This window comes from Ambystoma mexicanum, chromosome 7q (assembly GCF_040938575.1).
Source record: "Ambystoma mexicanum isolate Mex_15411 chromosome 7q, UKY_AmexF1_1, whole genome shotgun sequence".
Lineage (NCBI taxonomy): Eukaryota > Metazoa > Chordata > Amphibia > Caudata > Ambystomatidae > Ambystoma > Ambystoma mexicanum.
In genome coordinates, this window is record NC_090941.1 from 370,976,071 (window position 1) to 370,991,308 (window position 15,238).

The window sequence follows — 15,238 nt, forward strand, 5'->3', positions numbered from 1 at the left end:
TGTTACACTGGCAACACATAGCTTGAAACAACTTCATCATAGCAATGCACCACCCATGCAGTGGCGCTGCACTTAAAAAAAAAACAAAAAAAACATGCTATACATTGATCCTGTGGAGTGGTGTTGTACTCTGTGCTCCCAAAACACGCTAAACACTCCTACATAACCCAGTTGAGATCTATCAGAGCAGTCTTTGAGAGATCTTATATTATAACCAGCATTCTCCTAGGGCTTCATTTAGAGTGTGATATAACATACCAGTGAACCGCTTGATCATGAGTGATTTACTGTTGTGGCATGACAGCAGTGTTTGTTATGAAGGCAGGGCAATGTTGGAAGGTGGATCCACAGATGATATTAATTTCCCCTTCACCACCATTGGAAGTGTCACTGAAATATTTCCAGTCTCAGTCTGAACACTGATAGAAATTAGGCTGTGATGACCCCTTCAAGTTCCCTACACAAACAACTATCTGCACATGAGACCACAGGCAGAGGTCACCCTAGCTGCAGATAGGTAAGCCACCAAAGGAATAGGAACTTGTGAACAAACCACATTGCCTGGGTCATAACGCTGCTAGGTATCTGTGACAGGGCCACCCATATCACTGAGACCAAACTGAAGGTGTTGGTTAAAGGGATGATGGCATTGGGGGTATGCCACTTGAGTTTAGAGACCCATGCTTCCAGTGACAGTGAAACAAGGGACATGAAGAACACTGCAGTGAACACTATTAATGTTGTTTTGACTGCACCATGCATGAAAGATAACCAAGACCCGGGAACTCAAAGATAGCATAGATAATGGGAGTCCACAGAGAAGAGCATGGGTCATCATGATGCAAAAGGTCATCCCACTAATAGAACTGGGAATTGACATCAGCCTAGAAAAATAATTCTATACAGATGAGTGAAACAATCACACACGTACAGGACATGCCCAATAGAAGAAAGCCCAGAAAATAGTGCACATATATGCACATATCAAATCTCAGAACCAAAAAAACAGACCATGCCCAACAATGTGAACCCGCAGGCCCTTTAAGCTGAGGTAACAGTATCTGAGATGGATGGGGATGCAGATCTTACTCATACACCAATAATCAGACTGACTCAGGAAGTTTGGAAAAATGTTGGCTGTTTTAATAACATTTGTTAACACAGGGCGTACCATGGGCATCAATGGACACTGCATCACACAATACCAATACATTTAAATAAAAAAGTATATTTTTATAACAAAATCTCATCATATGTGATATGTGATATGTGATATCAATCTATGTGGAAAACTACAAAAACCTACAGGGAATTGTGGTTGTGAATAAAATGGAGGGAAGGCATGGTCTTATCTTCTTGTCTCTGTGTAGCTCATGCCACAGTCTATTTTCATCTGATCATATGACTAGAGACCACGTTTTGTGCTCCTTTGTTGCATTTTATATTATTAAATGAAGACAATCTGGCGCTTCTAGTATTTTTCCATTACACCTCAAACAGGAACTCACATCGCCTCTCACGTTCATTGTATCTTCTTGAGTAGATAACGTGGCTCTTTGCGGCCCGACTCTTGATACTGGACTCTTCATGAAATAGGTACCATTATTGGCTTTCCACATGTCGCAAATTTCGCCTGCCAGCATATAGGCAGAATGAGGACGGGACGTCCGCTAGAGGCACTGTGCTCCTTCTCTACAAATGCATCCCCAACGATGAACATAGTCACCCACATCCAAGTCAGCAATGGACTGGCTCCCACCCCGTAAATCTCCATTTCATGGTCAGAACATACATACCAAGCAAATGTATGAATATTTTGAAACACATGTTAGAGCACACATGAACTTCATCCAGAAACACATGAGTCAAACTGAACAGCTTGATGAAACATACAAAATATTTTGAATTGGTGTAAGGGTAGGCAACCTCAGTGACGCCAATATGACATGCACAAATCATGAAGGCCTGAATGTCTGCCTTCCAACATGCAGGTATACTTCACAGCAATCCACTTACCCTTCGGCTGCTGCAAAACATGCAACCATCAGACAAGTGAAGAAACAGCCAACTTCAAACGAAAGCCAAACTGCCCATACATCCACAGACCCGGCCCATGATGTAGCAAATAGCAGCAGTAGAGAACCAGTAAAAACAATTGACAGTGGGACGTGGCATGGCCCAGCCAATATAAACAGACTCCCATCAGATGGCAGAATTCACCCTAGAGGTCATGGGAGAGAAGCCAGATGTATATCAGGAAGACAATATGGTTTGTGATCCGATCTTTACTTGACCTAACACCCAGCGCTGCACGTCAATCTCGCAGAACTCACCACCTCCACTGGATGAGAGCAGTATGCTGGCTCACATAGCAATGTTGGTGCAGAGCCAATGTGAGTTCATCTGAAGGGACTCAAGGCAGTCTAATGTAGCAAGACATCAGCTACAAATAAAGTACAGGATATTGCCCCTCTCCGAGCAGATCAATTCGCTCCTTACATTACATAATGACAACTAGGCATGAATAAAGCAAACACTGGCAGACACACTGTGGCTCACATGAACCTTCATGAGCTTTCGAGGGAGAACCACATATAGTCCATTAAATGTAGAAAGAGGTAGTGACAGAATGCTGCATTTGCTTTCTCAAAAACAGGATTCATCTGTACTGTGGCAGCTATATCCATTTTGCAGCAGGGCATGCACTTAGGCATGGTCTGCTGAATGGAGTATTGAAATAGGGCAAAGTGGTACATAAAATCTAATCTAGAACATCCTAACCAATCACTGAAAGAGGTGGAATCATCATTGTTACACACGTCCAGCATGTCCTTGTGGGAGACATCCCCACCCAGATCCAGAGCTGTTTTACTCACACACCATCAGCCATTGGAGTTCATGTTGCTCCTGAGCATAATTTGATGGTGGAGACCTTGCACGTTTCCACGCAGGCATAGACAGATCCCCACCGCCACATTTTTAACATTTGCAATGTGCGGTGTAAATGTAAAGGACAAAGGGCATCGTACAAGCGTGTACAATGCCTTTTGCCCTTCACATTTTCCACTCCACACAGCAAAGTGAGTAAATGATGCCTGACATGCTAGTATCGATCATTTACTTTTGATTATCAGCACTGATTTCCATCCTGGCATGGCAAGCGATGCTCATATTTGAAATGAAACCCTCCCCAACATGCGAGCATTTCGCAAAGAGTTTCATTTCAATTGTACACGTTCCCTGTCATGGTCACATGGCAGGGGGCGTGTACAATGATCCCTATGGGATTCACCTGCTTGATGCTGGTGCGTAAAGCTGATGGACCCCATAGGGTTCTCCAGCTTTTGCGCCGACATGCAATTCCATACTGGTGCAGAGGCTGGAGCATTTGTATGGCTGAGAGGAAGAGAGGTGATGAAAATGCAAGTTGCTTTCCGACCATCCTCTGCGCCATATAAATGAATGCAAATGAGCGGTGTCATCAATGGTTGGAATGAAAGCCCACTTGAACATGAGCCCCATTGTGTCAAAGTCCCAGGATACACCTACGAAAAGTAATGGCACAAAGTGACCTATGACAAAAATTGGGATTCAATAGACTTATTTTCCTGCAAAGTACATTAAGAATGGTTGGACTTGATTTGAAATGCATAGGAGCATTACGATCCAGCCCCTGTTTGGGAAATGGAATGGCAAGCCAGGAGCAGCACATGATGCAACATGCATAGGAGGAGGACCCTTAGCCCCCTGCTGGACGTCCGACTCCCGACAGTGGCAGGGATGTGTCCTCCACCAGCCTGGCCGCAGGGTCAGAGGCAGCTCCACAGGGCACCCAGGTGACACATGGGTGGGAAGATGTCACGGAGGACGACTGGCTCATAGGGGGTTCAGTTGAGGAGGGGGTCGGAACAAGGTCCAGAAAACAGAGGAATCCGGGCCCTGGTGAGCTGTCCCAGTGGGTCAACGCAGTCAACGAGCCATGCAAGAAGACGTGCAGTCTCCTCATGAAAAGACTGCAGGTCAGCTCGCATGGCACATTGACGCAACGCCACCCCACTCAGGACAGGCTCAACCCGGTGCCGGATAGCCACATCCGCAGGGAGAGGAAGACCAGTTGGTGTAAGCCGATCCCCTCCCTGAGAACGGGTCTGGACGTAGGCATCCCTGTTGGTGCGGGATGATGCAGTGACAGGATCGGGGACAGGATTACACACAGGCACCTCCATGGCAGCCTGTGCTGCCTCCTGCCCCTGCACTGCACCACTAGCACCAGTGGAATCCCCACCTCCAGACCCCGTCTCTGTCCCTTGCATGCCCTCCTCCTCCACCAAACCCCCCACCAACCTGGATGACTCCATGCCATCTTCCTCCGTCGACCCTGAGGGGTCTCAGCTGCCCCTTCTGCTGCCGAGGAGTCCAACTCCGACCTCCGCCTCTTGGACCTACCCTCGGCAGCTGCGGCCTGGGACACGGCACTGGACTCCTCACTCCCCGACGAGATCACAACCTGGGAGGGGAGCCGGGCCTTGCGTCTCCGGCTGGCGGTGCGATCCCTGCCGCTGGGCTCCACAGCACCCTCTCCGCCCTCTTCATCAGTTGATGCTGCAGACAGGGAGAGATAGGAGACAGGCATCAGGGCACTGTGCAATGAACTGATACACACATGACAATTCCACATGAGTGGCAGTGTCAAACTTCAAACATGGCATCACAATCCCCAACACACATGTCATTTGAAATCACACACATGAGCTATTCCACAGCCATATCACAATGGCCAGCACCATCCATACACATACAACAGCATGAGCAGAAAAAGATGAGCCAGACATCACATGAAACACAGGGAGTGTACTCGAAATGCACACACGCCACCACACTTACATGCAAGTGTACACCTCCACCAACTGTCACAGTGATGAGATCGGTATCCATGTCTCATCTGGCAATCAGCCTTCTACATATCAGTGTCACATGCATCCATGTTGCATCACTGTTGCACCCTTGTCAAATACGCACACATGCACATGTACATGGTGCAGATACATGCAGCTGGAACCAACATCCATGTGTGACACCACTACCATGCCAACTTACATACACAGTCATTCAAACATGTGTGCTCACACATATGCATTTGGCCTGCATGCTTACCCACACATACACCATCCATGTGTCTCACACATGAGAGGACTCACATGTGTTAGCCTCACGGCCCTATACATACACATCCATACATGGCCCACAAAACCACATGTGCAACCTGCACACTACTGGCACACCACCACATGCACAGCTTCCAATCAGTATGCATGTACACTTACCGCTCGACTCCAGACGGGTCTGCCTCTCAAGGACCTGGACGTGGAGCGCTGGGCATATGCGTTCCAGGACCCTCATCTGGTGTTCCGACAGGTGGCCCCAGCACCCCTTAGCATCCGCTGCCTTCAAGAGGCGCCTGGCCTTGTTGAGTGTCCTGGACCTGAAGTCCTCCCAGCGCTTCTTGACATGTTGGAATTTGCGGACTGCCACCCCCTCTGCGTAGATGGCAGTCACGATGTCCGTCCAGATCCTGGTCCGTCCTTCCTTGTCGGCGCGCAAACTTCCAAAGAGGGCATCATACTGCCCCAGGACTTGCTCCACCAGGACACCAACTTCGGTGGCAGTGAAGCTGGTGGCCCTCTGCCTCTCTGGCTGGGGGTTGCCAGTGGTCTCAGATGGTGGTGTGCCCGACATGGCAACCCCAGAGGCAGATGTGGGTGGGCAACTGGGTCCTGGGGCTGGGCTGTGGAGCGATGGTATCCCAGTCGGGAGTCTTCAGTTCCAGCAGGGGTGGTCACAGCAACTGCACCCCGGCTGATGTGCAGGCAGCAAATAGCAGGGCACGTGGGCAGCAGGCAGGCAGGCAGCAGCAGATGGCATGTGGGAGCGTGCTCAGGGCTCTTGGGGGCAGGAAAATTGCCTTCAGGGCAGGCGCATGATCTTCCGTGTGTTTTCGTGTGGCCAGCTTGATACGGAGTGATTTGGCACGTGAAAATCTTGCACGTCAGCGTGTAATTTGAGGAAAGGCCCTTAGCGCGTAAGCACGTCAGCGCATGCACGTGATTCCATTGGACGAAAGGCCTTAGCGCGTAGGCGCGTAAGTTACATTACACGCGCGGGCGTTTCACTCATAGCACGTGATGACGGAGCACACGTGGAAAAACTGCACCTCCGAGTGTCATTGCGTGTAATTGGATGAAAGCACCCGCGTACATGCGTCTCTGACGTGTACATGCGGGCCGGTTTAAAAGCTGCGTGTAGGGCGCCATTTCCTTGTACGTGCTTTTCGTAGAGAGCGAGTGGGTGAAATCTATACTTCTTGTCGGTTCACACAGCGTTTCTAGTTCATACTCCCTATTACCTCTGACAGCTATTTTCTGTTTTTTTCTTGGGCCTGTTTCCTCAAACAGAGTTTACTTCTCCTTTTGTCCTGTCTCCTCAGACAGCGTACAATTCTTCTTTTGGCGGGGGTGTTGCCAATGCGCACAAGCGCGTATTTTTCACGTTCTTTTTCCAGGCAGACGGTTAGTTCTGCACGTACTTAGCAACTGTGCTTGCCCCGTGTGTCGCCTTCCCCTTCAGAGGTCATTGTAGGCTGTGTGTATTACGCGTACGCTTATTTTTGTGTTTCTGGGTGCCACAGCGAAGTGCAGGTTCATTTTTTCACGCACGTGGTCTACGAGAAGTTGCATGCACGTTTTTTTTTTTATTTTGGGCTGCCTGTGCGTTGCGTGACCCGTCATATTCCCCCAGGGGTCACAGACAGCCTTGTTAGAGCACTAGGGTACGAATTCCATCTGGTATCCTACCCCTTTAACCCCCAATTGCACAGTACAATAGTTTGCTGCAACTCCCATACACACAACAACATCAGTGCCATGGCTGAGAGGCGAGCAAGCGGTAAGGGAGGCAAAGGTGGCCGACCCTCAAAAGGTGGGTGTGGTGATCGTGGTAGGGGATGTGGCTGGGATTTGCAGAGTGCCCCTATGCCCCCATGTGTGGAGGAACAATCAGGGACACCCATGCCCCCCCATGGTTGAGGGAAACGTGGCTGACACCATCCAAGCTCAGCCCGTGTTGGACCAGCCCATTGTGGCACCTGACCTGGCACAAGATGACTGCCTGGCTGACTTCCAGGTCAGCAAGTCGAGGCCATGTGTGGCGGTGCAAGTTGTTGTCACCAATCCACGTGCATGTGGGGCAGCTATGTCATCTGCTGCCCCAAGAATGCAGGGTGGGGAGGCTGCAGGGGCAGCTGCAGCTCCATCCACCCCAGCTCTGACTCTCCCAGCCAAGACAGTGTCAGTCCCAGTCCATCAAACTGACGTTCCCCCTGCCAACATTACCCTGCAACCAATGCCTGCATCAAGGACTATGGTCATTGTGCATTCCCACACTCCTACTACCCAGTGCACCGATGATTCTGCCCCTACTGACCAGAGTGGCGTAAGCCACCCTGGCTCTGCTCCACCTTTAAAGAAGAGGAAGAAGGGTGCTCTGGCATGACAGGCTGAGACCCCAGGCACGGCTACACACTCCGGTACCTCAAGGAAGCCTTGCTTCAATGATTCGGAACTTGATGCACTTGTGAGCTATGTGTTGGCACATAGCCACGAAATGGTGGTGTCTGCAGGGTCCAAGACCACACCTGGTCAACGTAAGGCACACTGGCAGACCATGGCCGACCACATAAGTGCCCTTGGATTTGTGCAGCGCTTAGCTGATGATTGCTACAAGCGGTGGAACGACCTTAAACGCAGAGCAAAGAACAAGCTGGCCTCAAATCATGCTGCTACTCTGGTGACTGGCGGTGGGTCTCCACAAGAGGACAATTAAGTCACTGAACATGAGTCTGTTGCTGGGACCTTCGTCACAGAGGAACAGATCTGAGGTGTGGGAGAACTACCCGATTATGACACATTGTCCGGTGAGTGCCCATACGTGTGTGTGTAATGCATGTGTATGTTGTTTGGGTGACGGTTTCTGATTGAGTGGCAGGTGAGGGTGTGTGTGACTGAGTAGTATGGGTCACCCATGTGCTTCATCCAAAACATTCTGCGGCCTTGAATTTGGGTGTGACAGTATCCCTTCTGCCCACAGTAGTAATTTACGGCAACATTACGGCAGTTGCCCTTGAGGTGGCATCATGCAACAACATTGTTTGTATTTTTCAGTGTTCTTTCAGGCTGATTGTTTCAATTTTCCCACTTTTGCAACACATTCCTCAGCCCTATTGTGACATATGTGACATGCTTCTGTCATTGAAGAACCCCACATTGGCCCACATGTGTCACCTTGGTAGTTGAATGATTTGACCTTTCAGGCCGAATGAGTATTGTTCTGATCACATGATGTTTTTGGGCCTGTTTGAATGTGGAACATGCTAGTTGTTTCCTCTCATGTTGAAGTGCACAACCATTGATGTGTACATGGCCCTGCAATCACTGTATTTTTGTACACTGGATGTGTTGCAGTGTGTGGCACATGGCGTATCTTTTCACACTATGTGGCATTTTTCATCTCCTCATGTCCATCTCACATGGATGGGTGACAGTACTCATTCACTGACATATGGATGTACTTGTGGAATGTACGATGGCTATGGTACATGCCATCTGTGTTATGGCATGTGTCATTTATGTGTATAGGACATGCCACTCACAGGCCAATGTGTGATGGCAGTGCTACCCAGCATGCAGCAAATGTGTTGCTCTTCCATCTTGGTGTCATCAGTGTCTGACTTTTGCCTCCCCTTCCAACTCTGTGACAGTGCATGCATGGGAGGGTTATAGTCATGTGGGACATGTGTAAATCATGTACTGGTTCTGTAGCTTGTCAGGCCTATTTGTGTGCTATGGTGCTAATGCCTGTTTCCATTTTTTGTCTTTCATGTTTTTGCAGGGGATGACGCACTTGATGCTGTTGAGGTTGAGGAGATGGTGCAGACCCAGGAGGAACCTGAGGCACAACCGGCCACCAGTGGGGGACGTGGTGTGGTGGTGGGTGAGAACCTACTCTTGCTGCAGACGATTCTGTCAAGGGGTGTCTCTGGGTGCACCTCCCCAGACCTCTATTCAGGTGCTGATTCGGATGATGAAACCTATGTGGCGTCGCAGGTAAGTGTTTCTGGAAGGGGTTCTGTTCTGTCCAACCCGCCTGCACCAGGGGTAGAACCCTCTATGGGGATGTCAGTGTTGGTTAGTCAGCCTTTGGCGGTTACGGGTGCAGGGTCACACTCCACAAAATCTGATCCTGTTCCTGGGCCAGCAGCTCAGAGGGGGAATGCAGTCCTGCAGCCTCAGGCAGTGCCGGCACAGCAAGGCGCAGATCGCCTTGCCCCAAACAGGTGTGGTGCCCGCCGACGTGGTGGCCGTACGCCACCAGGCAATACCGCATGGGAACAATCCATGTACGGTATGGCAACCCAACAGGCAGCATCAGTTGAGATGATGGCTCAAGCAATGGAGAGGGTGGCCACTTCCATTGTCCCCCCTGAAAGGCAGATGGAGCAACTACAGCAGGCAACAGACTCCATTTGCCAATCACACAGGGAGGACATGTTGGCGTCCAACAGGGACAGACGGGCGGCACTGGAGACTCTACGCCAATCAATATCAATAGAGTCCCAGGGCCACAGGGAAGCCCTGAGGGTAGAACTCCATCACCTCAGGGAGACTCTTGTTGACCTTGAGACTTCCACTAACTTGAGGACAGAACAGCAGCTGGAGCGGCTCACACGTTCGCTCTCAGCTGAGATGCAGGCAACTCGGGAGGAGATCCGGGCATCACGTCAGGTGCTGCATGGGGATGTCCGCACTATAATCCTCCAGAACGAGACCTTCCACACCCGCATGCTTGCTGCCATGGAGGACCATTCCAGGGATTTGAGTGGGCTGCCTCCCATAGCACCACCACCTCCTGTGGCAGCAGCAGCGGGTGTTCAGAGTGACAGCAGCAGTTTTTCCACATTGGCATAGCCATGCAGGCCATGATCCCATGGAGGTGTTTTTTTTCCCCAACATCCACACAGGCGGCTGCTGGTGCGCACCCTGTCCTCGGACCTCCTGGGTGCCACCCCCCGCCCCCACATGGCCATTTTTGATTTTTGATTTTTGATTTTTTGATTTTTGATTTTTTAATTTTTAATTTTTTATTATTTTTGACAGTGTGTTGCCTTGTGTGGCTCCCGTGGGCATCCACTGTATTCCGGCTGGGCACATGCAGGCCTGTCCTGAGTTTGAGTTTGATGCTTGGGTTCGTGAGACACACACCCCTCCTGCTTCCCGTTTCCATGGGCTTGCAAAGGGTGTGACCAAGTGACAGTGATGTACACAGTGATGTTGGGCTCCCATGAGCTGTGTGGGCAGTCTGTAGTCAATACTGTGTATACATTCCTTGTGTATATTGTTGTTGTATTGTACACTGCATGTTGTAATTATGTATGCTTCTGCTTCCATGTCTCCCTCTAAATTTGCAGGTTCATTCCTCATGTCTTCACAAGGCTGTCTACTTTGGAGATGGAGTTCATGTTGTATGCAGTACACAGACAAGTTTTGAAGCCTGCAAGACTACATTTGGAAGGTAGCGATGTGGGGGCATATTCAGGTTGTAAGACTACGACTACTTTAACTTAGTACTGTCATGTTTTAGTTATGTTTGAGCTTGTGTAGCTGTATTGTATTGTTGGTAAGTATTTGGTCATGTGTGTTGTTAGTTCAACATTACTGGGAGCATATTGTGTGTGGCCAGTTTCCATTAGGGACACTGTACTTTGTGACACTTGTTTCAGGTTTTCAGGATTGCTTTGTTGGCTCTCACATAGCATGACATGCCATGGTGTGTTGGGTGGCGGTGCTGGGGAGGGGTTGGGTGACATGGCGCTGTTCTCATGTTGTATTTTGCAAGGGGGTAATGCATTTAGCAGCATATGTGTCTTTTGATGACACAGCATTGGTGGTGTTTCTGTAGGTAGGGATGCACACATTGTGACACTTCCAGGTGACCAATCTCAGGCTGGTATGGTTGTGACAGTTGACTGTCCCTTATGTCATCATCATTGATTGTCAGCTGGAATGTGGCAGGGCTGTGTGTACTCCACAGGGGTGTGATTCTAAGTGAAGTAATTAGCCACCAGCTGCGTTCGGGCTGCCTCACCCCGTGCCCTTTCCCCTCCCATGCGCAGCAGGCGTGCATGTGGTTGGGGATGTGGGGGCACCACCATGTCAACCGGCAGGCCCCGGCGTGTTGCAACGTTGTGCAGGACACATGCTGCCACTATGATCCTGCACAAAACTTGGGCAGCGTATAACAGCTGCCAACCAGCACGGTCAAGGGAGCGAAAGCGTGACTTGAGCACTCCAAATGTGCACTCCACTATGCCCCGGGTTGCAATATGAGCTGTGTTGTATCTTACCTCGGGTGGAGTGGTGGGGTTCCGAATTGGCGTCATCATGTGGGTGCTCAGAGGGTAGACACTGTCCCCTGGGGAGGTGGTGATGGGTATCATTAGTAGGGTTGTGACATTACTCAGTATTTGGCATGCATGCATGTGCTGTGGCATTTATACTCACCAAGCAGCCATGTATCGCCATGCAGCCCAGCTTCTAGGTCCCAGTTTAGGGTTGACATTCTGTAAATGAAACTGTTGTGGGTGGACCCTGGATAGTTGGCATATACTGAGGTGATGATTCCCTTGGCATCACATACTACCTGCACGTTGATGGAATGCCAGTGCTTGCGGTTTCTATAGATGTGCTCTGATGCCCTGGGGGGACGTAGAGCCACATGGGTGCAATCAATGGCACCTAGGACTTTGGGGAATTGTGCCACTCCGTAGAAATCCTGGACGGCAGCCTGCCTTTCTGCAGGTGTTCTGGGCAGGTATATGTGCCTGCGGACTGATGGGCGTGCAGTCATGATGACCAAGACCTGGTGTAGGCAGCGTGACTGCGTATCCTGTAACACCCCCTCCACTATGGCACTTGTCCGCTGAAATGATCCGGTGGCCAAAAAGTGCAGTACATTGAGGACCTTCTCCAGGGGGCTGAGTGCTTGAGAGCAGAAGCTGGGTGATGTGAGGTCATCCTCCCACTCACTGACCAGGTCGAGTATTATGTGAGGTGGAAACCTGTATCTCCTATACACCTAGTCATCAGGCATCCCAAAAAGGCTGGTTCTGGGTGTGAAAATTCTGGGCCTGACTATCCTCCTCCTCCTCCTGTGGTATCCCACGACCACTGCTGCTAGGAACGGTATGTTCATCCTGGCATCTGAGCTTGCTTGTTGTTTGCGCGCACCTTTATGCTGCGCAGGTCCACGTACACCTACTTCCTGCTGGCGTACGTGTTTCCGGATTAGCGCGTCTTTTTTGGTACGTGCGTGTGGGCGTTCCGCGCATTTGCCTCCTGTACTTCCCCGTCCACCCCAGTAATAGACGTACCCCGCTCGCCCAGGCCCAATCGCGTGTAAAACTTCCCGCGAGCCCCTGAAATACATGTACTCTGCTCGCCCAGGCCCAATCGCATGTAAAATTTCCCACGAGCCCCTGAAATACACATCCCCCGCTCGCCCAGGCCCAATCGCGTGTGAAACTTCCTGTGCACCCCCAAAATACAAGCTATTTTTGACACAGCGGGTGTCCGTGTTTGTCGCGTACCCCTTTGTACATCATTTGTCCTAGAGACGTTTCTGGGGGACATGAGTGGGGGCCTGCTGGCAGGTGCCCTGCACTGCTGGGGGGTGGGGGTGCTGGGGGACATGAGTGGGGGCCTGCTGGCATGTGCCCAGCACTGCTGGGGGTTTGGGGGTGCTGGGGGACATGAGTGGGGGCCTGCTGGCAGGTGCCCCTGACTGCTGGGGGGTGGGGGTGCTGGGGGACATGAGTGGGGGCCTGCTGGCAGGTGCCCTGCACTGCTGGGGGGTGGGGGTGCTGGGGGACATGAGTGGGGGCCTGCTGGCATGTGCCCTGCACTGCTGGGGGTCTGGGGGTGCTGGGGGACATGAGTGGGGGCCTGCTGGCAGGTGCCCCTGACTGCTGGGGGGTGGGGGTGCTGGGGGACATGAGTGGGGGCCTGCTGGCAGGTGCCCTGCACTGCTGGGGGTGGGGGTGCAAGGGGACATGAGTGGGGGCCTTCTGGCAGGTGCCCTGCACTGCTAGGGGTGGGGGTGCTGGAGGACATGAATGGGGGCCTGCTGGCAGGTGCCCTGCACTGCTGGGGGGTGGGGGTGCAAGGGGACATGAGTGGGACATGAGTGGGGCCTGCTGGCAGGTGCCCTGCACTGCTGGGGGGTGGGGGTGCTGGGGGACATGAGTGGGGGAATGCTGGCAGGTGCCCCTGACTGCTGGGGGTGGGGGTGCTGGGGGACATGAGTGGGGGCCTGCTGGCAGGTGCACTGCACTGCTGGGGGTGGGGGTGCTTTGGGACATGAGTGGGGGCCTGCTGGCATGTGCCCTGCAATGCTGGGGGGTTGGGGGTGCTGGGGGACATGAGTGGGGGCCTGCTGGCAGGTGCCCTGCACTGCTTGGGGGTGGGGGTGCTGGGGGACATGAGTGGGGGCCTGCTGGCATGTGCCCTGCACTGCTGGGGGTTTGGGGGTGCTGGGGGACATGAGTGGGGGCCTGCTGGCAGGTGCCCCTGACTGCTGGGGAGTGGGGGTGCTGGGGGACATGGGTGGGGGCCTGCTGGCAGGTGCCCTGCACTGCTGGGGGTGCAAGGGGACATGAGTGGGGGCCTGCTGGCAGGTGCCCTGCACTGCTGGGGGTGCAAGGGGACATGAGTGGGGGCCTGCTGGCATGTGCCCTGCAATGCTGGGGGGTTGGGGGTGCTGGGGGACATGAGTGGGGGCCTGCTGGCAGGTGCCCTGCACTGCTTGGGGGTGGGGGTGCTGGGGGACATGAGTGGGGGCCTGCTGGCATGTGCCCTGCACTGCTGGGGGTTTGGGGGTGCTGGGGGACATGAGTGGGGGCCTGCTGGCAGGTGCCCCTGACTGCTGGGGAGTGGGGGTGCTGGGGGACATGGGTGGGGGCCTGCTGGCAGGTGCCCTGCACTGCTGGGGGTGCAAGGGGACATGAGTGGGGGCCTGCTGGCAGGTGCCCTGCACTGCTGGGGGGTGGGGGTGCTGGGGGACATGAGTGGGGTCTTCTGGCAGGTGTCCTGCACTGCTGGGGGGTGGGGGTGGTGGGGGACATGAGTGGGACATGAGTGGGGGCCTGCTGGCAGGTGCCCTGCACTGCTGGGGGGTGGGGGTGCAAGGGGACATGAGTGGGACATGAGTGGGGGCCTGCTGGCAGGTGCCCTGCACTGCTGGGGGGTGGGGGTGCTAGGGGACATGAGTGGGACATGAGTGGGGGCCTGCTGGCAGGTGTCCTGCACTGCTAGGGGGTGGGGGTGCTGGGGGACATGAGTGGGGGCCTGCTGGCAGGTGCCCTGCACTGCTAGGGGGTGAGGGTGCTGGGGGACATGAGTGGGGGCCTGCTGGCAGGTGTCCTGCACTGCTGGGGGGTGGGGGTGCAAGGGGACATGAGTGGGACATGAGTGGGAGCCTGCTGGCAGGTGCCCTGCACTGCTGGGGGGTGAGGGTGCTGGGGGACATGACTGGGGGCCTGCTGGCAGGTGCCCTGCACTGCTGGGGGTGCAAGGGGACATGAGTGGGACATGAGTGGGGGCCTGCTGGCAGGTGCCCTGCACTGCTGGGGGGTGGGGGTGCTGGGGACATGAGTGGGGTCTTCTGGCAGGTGTCCTGCACTGCCAGGGGGTGGGGGTGGTGAGGGACATGAGTGGGACATGAGTGGGGGCCTGCTGGCAGGTGCCCTGCACTGCTGTGGGGTGGGGGTGCAAGGGGACATGAGTGGGGGCATGCTGGCAGGTGCCCTGCACTGCTGGGGGGTGGGGGCGCTTGGGACATGAGTGGGACATGACTGGGGCCTGCTGGCAGGTGCCCTGCACTGCTGGGGGGTGGGGGTGCAAAGGGACATGAGTGGGACATGAGTGGGGGCCTGCTGGCAGGTGCCCTGCACTGCTGGGGGTTGGGGGTGCTAGGGGACATGAGTGGGACATGAGTGGGGGCCTGCTGGCAGGTGCTCCTGACTACTGGGGGGTGGGGTGCTGGGGGACAGGAGTGGGGGCCTTCTGGCAGGTGCCCTGCACTGCTAGGGGGTGGGGGTGCTGGGGGACATGAGTGGGGGCCTGCTGGCAGG